At 33.8% G+C, this 7,609-nt stretch overlaps 1 long non-coding RNA gene across 1 annotated transcript; it reads right to left on the bottom strand.

The window, feature by feature from the left end:
* Positions 1-1,155: 1,155 nt before the first annotated feature.
* LOC107518906 lies at positions 1,156-7,120 on the bottom strand. The gene is made up of 2 exons (XR_001598979.2): positions 7,056-7,120; positions 1,156-1,564 (listed from the first exon to the last, which is right to left on the bottom strand). It is a non-coding gene; the product is annotated as an uncharacterized LOC107518906 (long non-coding RNA).
* Positions 7,121-7,609: the final 489 nt, after the last annotated feature.

The following is a 7,609-nucleotide window of genomic DNA, read 5'->3' as shown; positions in this document are numbered from 1 at the left end:
TTGCATCACTCTATCAATTAGTAAGTACTTATTGAGCATCCACTGGTGCTCCTCATTGAAATAAGCCAAAAAAGCAGTGGGCAATCCAGATGGAGAGATACCAATATATGAGACACATTTGGAGAAAATTAAATATTGATGATTAAGGCCGGGACTTTAACCTTGAAAGTATACTCTTTTTCCAGGTATATTGGGGAAGTTTTATTATTGTTTTTTAGGATAGTAAGTGGAAGTAGAATGAATAGCAATCTAAGGAAACTTTTAAAAAAATAATGAACATTATTTTAGAACAACTCTAAATTTGCAGAAAAATTGTGAAAGCAATAGAGAATTACTATATACCTTATATTTAGTTTCCCCTATTATGAACATTTTACTTTAAGTATGATACATGTGTTACAATTAATGAGTCAACATTAATACATTATTATAAATTAAAATCCATACTTTATTTTAATTTTCTTGGTTTTCTCCTGAGGTCTTTTTTCACATTACATTTAGTCTTCATTCCTCTTTAGGCTCCTCTGGACTGTGATGGTTTCTCAGACTTTTCTTATTTTTGATGACCTTGACAGTTTGAGGAATACTGATCAGGTATTTTGTAGAATTAAATTGGGATTTGTCTGATGCTTTTCTAATGATTAGATAAGGGTTATGTTTAGGGGGGGAGAGAGACCATAGAGATAAAAATGCCATACTCATCACATGATATCAAATAAATACTATCAACATATTAGGTACCATTTTTTTCTCCCCCAGTAGACTATTCCATATAAATGTTTGAAAGCCTTCTTGGAAAAGATGAATTACAAGGAATCTATCGTATATACGAAAGCTCCCTGATCCACTCCCTAGACCATGGCTGACCTCTTTCTGCACTTAAATGATTTATGGACTCTAATATTTATTATGCAGCATGGTTTTTTTTTAATAAACATCATTTTCAACATTAACATTAACTTTAAGATGCACAGAGGCTAGCTCTCATACAGAGAATGTAATTTTAAACTCATTCTCTAAGATCTTGATAAACTTGTATGTAAGAAGTTTGCAATTACAAAGAAATTTGGAAGTTTTTTTTTTAAGTAAGCTGAAACTTTACATTTGACTTGTTGGTAATCTTACATTTTAAATGTTCCTGTCATAGCTGACAGGAACAAAATTTATGGGGTTAGGTTTCTCTGCCATGGGAGGATGCAAAAAGGAAGCATTTGTCTACAAACCAGAAAGAGTTCTCACCAGACACCAGATGTTTTGTCTGCCAGCACCTCCAGAATTGTGAGATGATGGAGGATGGGTTCTCAGTCATGAGGCTGTCATATTGGGAGAATTGCTGATTAAGGGAAATTTTGATGGAGTACATGGGAGCATACCGAAGGATGGGACTGATGTGGCTATTGGAGCATATAGAGAGGATCTTCCTCAGGAACTGAAAACAGAACTTTTACAAGAAGCCAAGATTCTCAAGCAATATAATCGACCCAAACTTGTGGGGGCCTATACCCAAAGACAGCCTATCTGCATCATTGTGGACCTGATTCTAAGAGGTGATTTCCTCTTCTTTCTGAGAATGGAATAAATAAAACTCAGTCAGTGAAATAATCATTATACGCTGCTTTCCAGTATGTCATTTCTCAAGACTGAAAACTGTATACGTAGATTGGCAAGAATTAACCCATTTTCTGTTTAGAAAAAAAAAAGTATAACTCCCTGTCGGCATTAATTAAATTTTATATAAACACACTCTTTGAAGCTGAAGCAAATCTGATTGCTTTTCAATGTGAAAATAAATATAAAAACTGTTCCTGAAGTTATTTCTAAACAGAATTTTTCTCTCATCCTAATGTAACAGAAGTGTACACCTAAATTGATTCATCAAATAAATCTTTGGCTAACAACTATCCAAGAACAATGTTAGCATTATGCATAGAAATGCTACATTTTCTACAATTCAACATTTTCAGCCATCAAGAATTACTATATTTTATAAATGGAAATACCATTTATAAAAACAGAATGCTATAAATAGAATAATGTCATTTGTTTCCAGAGATTATCAATATACTAGAGTGATGTGAGATATTTCATGACAAACTTTGGGGGTAAGGTTAGTACTGTAATCTGTGAGTTATCTCTGGGTAAACACTGCAGCTACAAGTGCTACCAGTCATATTCTCTGGAAAATGGGAAATGGGTTAAAAAGAATGCTATGAATCAGTGTGAATAAGGATGTGGAAAAGCAGATATGCATATGCCACTGTTGGGAATATAAATTGCACAGTCTCTTTGGGCAGTAACTTAAGAATATATCTCTAAAACTATGCAACTTTGCCTTTACTTTATCTCAGATATTTCACTTCTAGGACTATATTCTATGAAACTAACCACAGATGTTCAAATAGATGTGCTTGAGCAGATGTTCTCTGCAACTTTATTCATGGTAGCCAGAGAAGAGGGGTAGGGAAATTGGGGAAAGTAAATTAAAATATTGAACAACCAAGTATTAGTTATATAAATTATAAGATGTTCATTAATGGAACACAAATGCTGACATTATAAATTCTGTGATGCCAGAATATTTTTTGGTAGGGAAAAAATGTTTACATTATATTCTTAGCTAAAAATACAGGACAAACATCAGAATCTACACGTACCACTTTTAAAATAGGTGTATATATACACCAACATACATATTTTCTATCAAAGAGAAAATGTGATAGAAAATATGTATTTTCTATCAAAGAGAAAATACACACACACACACACACACACACACAGATATGAGTGTGTGTGTGTGTGTATACCAATAAAACACACCAAAATTATTGAGTAGTATCTTTAGTCATATTTCAAGTATGTATTCCTTTATTCTAATTTTCCATATTTTTTTCCATTAAGCAATCACTTTTATAATTAGTCAAAAAAAGTAATTTCTCCATCCATAGTCAAATGTACTTATTCAGGAATTATCTATAATGTCAGTCCTTTCTTCTTCAATTATGTGTTTCTTTGGTAGGGTTTTTATGTTGTACATATCTATATAGTTAACCATAGTAGGACATCTGTCTCAGCTAGGTGCATTATGTTGCTGGAATATATATATAACTATTCAGAAAATAGTTAAGAATGGGAAATAACCTATGAAAGATCTTGAAAGCCTAAATAAGTGTCATAAAATACCCCTGCCTTGAAACCCTGACCCTTTAAATGTGGGAGTTTTCCTTTAGGCTATCTTTATTTTCACATAGTCAGAATAAAAAAAGGCCATGGGGGAGGGTGTAAACCAGGGAGAAAAGAAACAGAGACTTTGAAAAACAGAGAGACAACACGAGAAAGAGACAATATTCTTAAAGCAGTAGATAGTATTTGAGAAGAAATCGAAAGTCTCACCCAGGCATCATTCCCTTCCACCAAAATTTAGTCATTGCCATTCACGATTATTATCTTGAGTCATGGAGGACAGTAAGGGATTTCAGTATAGGAATATAAGAAAGCAAATTCTATATTTCAGAAAATTTTTCATTCAAAATGGTTAAAACTGTTTAAATGTTTTTCTCGAAGGTTCATTAATCCTTAGTTACTTGGGTATTTTCCTTATGTAAAATACCTATATCCAGTCAAAATAAGGATTTGCTGTGTGTATGTATTATCGCAAAGCAAGAGTGTCACCTGCAATGTGCTTTGATGTTTGGGATCATAAGTACCTAAGTGGCAACAAGTGTGCAAGATAGAAACGGGGATGCTGAAGAACAGAAACATTATAAAATAAGGATCTTATAATGACTTGCATTTTAACCTAAGTAAATTATATTATTTACAAGAGAAAAATATCAGCAAACTATATCTGTTTTACCCATTGTTATCACTTGTTACCTAATCAAGTTCAATCAGAGCCGTAGGTCAAAATAGTTACTCAGGTTACTTTCAGTTCTGCCAAATTAAAAATAAATGCAAAATAAGGTTATAAAAATTGTGACATCTCACTATCCAGTCTTATCAGAATGTCTCTGTGAGTGTACGTGTAATCTCATTTAGAGAGGATGAGAAAAGTAAAATTTGAGGCCTTTCCTAAATGTAATGGCTCTGAAAATAGCTCTTCTGCTCTCCCCGCTTCCACTGCCCCCAAAAGCAACGAAGTTTGAAGGAGTTCACTTGTAACAGGGATAGGAGGAAAAAGAGTAGAGGAAAGTCTTGGGCATGAGACACCTCAAAACTTTCTAAGTACCCACAGTCTTATCTCTTAGACTGAGTGTCTAAGAGCATAATGTCCCTCGGGCTGAAGGACCCGATTTGCTGGCTCCTCGCTTCCTATCATTCACACCTGCCTTCCTCCAAACCCATTTTTCCTTTTATCTTGCCCCATGGCCTATAAACATACTTTCACTTTCCATGGAGCATTTTATACCCATCGCACATGGCTACTTCTTCAGGTTGTGATTAGACCTCATGTCCCATTAGCAAAGGAAATGTTTCTCTACCGAAATTTGGTTAGTTATCTTTCATGTTACCCTATCACAACACTTATTACACTAAATTACAATTGTTTATTTAGTAATATCTTCCCAGGAGACTTTTATGACACTGCTGTAGAATATAAAATACTACCATCAATTAACTAGGAGGCAGAAAACCAGCAAACACAACCATAGAATAGAATGGAAGTCTGCTAGCTGGTTTTTAAGAGGGGAAATACATGGTAAATTATCCCTTTTCAGGTGAGAAGCCAATATATATATTTAAAGTGGTTGTTGTTGTTGTTGTAATCTTTATCATTACTAGTCTCCTGGCATATAAATTTATGAAAAAGTTGCTGAAAATAAAGTTTTATGTGTCTTTGCTGTATTGTTAAAAAAAAAACTCATGGGGTTGGGAACATGGATATTTACTGAGCATCAACCCTGCACAGGTATTTCACATATTGTATCTAATTTAGTAGCCCTATAAGTCAGGTTTAATCGCGTGCATTTTACAGATGAGAAAGTGGCTCTGGGATATCAGGTCACATGATTGATAAATGATGAGCCAGAATTTCATGTTTTCAAATGAAATAAAAATGGTCAGTAAATGTATATTTACTATAAAAGATATTCAGACTTTTTACTAATCAAATAAATGCAAATTTAAACAATATGGTTTTTGACACCTCAAATTGGAAAAGATTAAAAATGCTTATACCCAAGTACAGCCTAGGGACTATAGTCGATAATATTGTAATTACTACATATGGGTTTAGATAGGTACTAGATATCATGATGATAACTTTGGTATATATATGTCTAATCACTAAGCATTACACCTGAAACTAATATAATATTATATGTCAACTATAATTTAAAAAATAAATTTAAAAAATGCTAATAGAGGCAAAAATGTGGAAATGATTTTTTTTAGCACTACCTATCATAGCTTTAATGTATTTTGCCTTTGAACCAAAAATAACACTTTTAGGAATCTATCCTATTGAAATACTTATTCAGATATACAAAGATATGTTCCTCAGGGTGTTAATTGTAACATTATTTACAAATTACAAAAAAGTAGAAACAACTCAAATATTGTGGGCTTGTTGAAATAAATTATAGTGCATGCATACAATGGGAAAACTATGCAATTATTAAAAAGAATAAGGTAGAGCTCTGTATATACACTATTTATGAAATAAATGAAATAAATCATGTTTCTGAAGAATTTCTATTTTTTACTGAGTTTATGTCAATATATGTGGCTCTACCTATATATTTCTACATTTCTTTTAAAATGTAGCAGTGATGGGGCTTTATAAGAGAGAGTTCTAAACTCAGCATGTTCTTAGTTCTTTGTATGGGACTAGGTATGCATCTGCAAACAAACCAGCAATTAAAAATATATATTTGTAAGCAGATTGAATATTTTATAAGCTGAAGGCTCAGAAATTCATTGAAAAGATGTTAGATTAAAGTCATTGCATATTATTAACTGAGTCTGTGGTGACTCCTGAAAATATCAAAAGCACGGAAGTTATTTAAAAATGATCTCCAAACATGTCGATTTAGAGTAGAAAATGAGGGCATAAAAAAAAATACTTTAATGAAGATGTATAGAAATACCATGTCAAACAATAGTCAATAAAGAGAAAAACAATAAATGAAGCAACTGTAGAAAATAAATCAGGAAAGTATAGCAGCCTGGTTGGACTCAAGGAATGTTTTTGAAAAGCAGAATGCTCTGGAAATAGCAGCAGAATTTAGCCCAGTCATATATACAGTCTAGTCTGTGGGCTGTTGTTCATTCAGTGCGGTCTCTTTGGTAACCTCTACTCACAAAGGTGGGGCTCAGCAGTACTAGACACTGTTATTATGTCTTTCAATCTGGTGTTCATTTTCAAATTGTTGCATAATATTTACATGGAATGACACATACCAAGTTTTGCATGGTAACAGACAAACCTCAAAGGCATCAAGACTTGGATAGGACTTCAGAAGTTCAGCTCCTTGGATGAATGAATTATATAAACTCTTTGATCTAACATCTGGATGGCAACCCCTTTAAGGATCTTATTTCCTATACAGTCACTTCTCTTCCTCAGATCACAAGATCCAATCTTAGACACACAGGCTAAAATCAGAGAAATTTGCAGAGTCTAAGCTAAAATGATCGTATGTATTTTTTCAAGGATTATGGTTCAGCCTTTTTAAAATACTTATCAAAAATATTTTTTAAATTAGATATCTTTTATCACTATATTCCCAATGTATAACATAGTGCTTGGCACATGAGTGATAATAAACAGTTAAAGAAAGAATAAGAGAAAGGAGGAAAGAGTTTATTTAAGAGAGTTGAGACTCAATTATCTGGTCATATCATCAATTTCCAGATTCCCTGTAGGGTGCATCAACAATTAGCCCAGCGAATACCAGAAAATTTCAGTGTTTAAAGAAAGGAGGTGGGGCTGTCTTATTGCTATTGTCAGCAAAACCAGGGATGGCAAATGAATAAAATAAAATTTCAAGGCTAAGAGCAAGAAGCTAGAACCCCTAGCTTCTGAGTTGTAAATTGCTCCAAGACTGGTAGCAAACCTGTCAAAAATGTGGAGGACCACACCCAGGCCTTCACTGGCTGAGGATGATGAAGTCACTGGTGCCATTTACCATTGTAGTAGATGTTGCTCACACCCATGTTGTTGACATCTTACAACTTCATCGGATGATGGTGTCTATACGGTAAAGAGTAAAAACAAAGTAAGGTAAGCAGATAGTAATGATAGGGATACTCTTATTCTATAGAATAGTCATCAAGGATCACTCTGACAAGGTGACCTTTCAGTTGAGACAGAATAGAGTAAAAGAGGTGGCCATACGGATATCTGAGGGAAGAGCATCTATGAAGAGAGACCAAGTGGAAAAGCTCTGAAATAGGATGGCACCTGACATCTTCCAGCAACCCTAAGGTGGCAAGTGTGGTTGGAGCAGAGTGAAGGAGGAGGAAATGAGGTTAAGGAGTAGAGGAGTCAGATCAAATAGCCTTTTTTTTTTTTTTTTTTTGCACAGAGACTCTTATAGGCCTAGAGAAGGATTTTTGTATTTTCTTCTGAGTTAAATAAGAAGCCACTGTGGGAATTGAGCAGATGAAT

Source organism: Rousettus aegyptiacus, unplaced genomic scaffold, assembly GCF_014176215.1.
Source record: "Rousettus aegyptiacus isolate mRouAeg1 unplaced genomic scaffold, mRouAeg1.p scaffold_m13_p_1, whole genome shotgun sequence".
NCBI lineage: Eukaryota > Metazoa > Chordata > Mammalia > Chiroptera > Pteropodidae > Rousettus > Rousettus aegyptiacus.
This window is presented reverse-complemented; position numbering and strand designations above follow the sequence as displayed.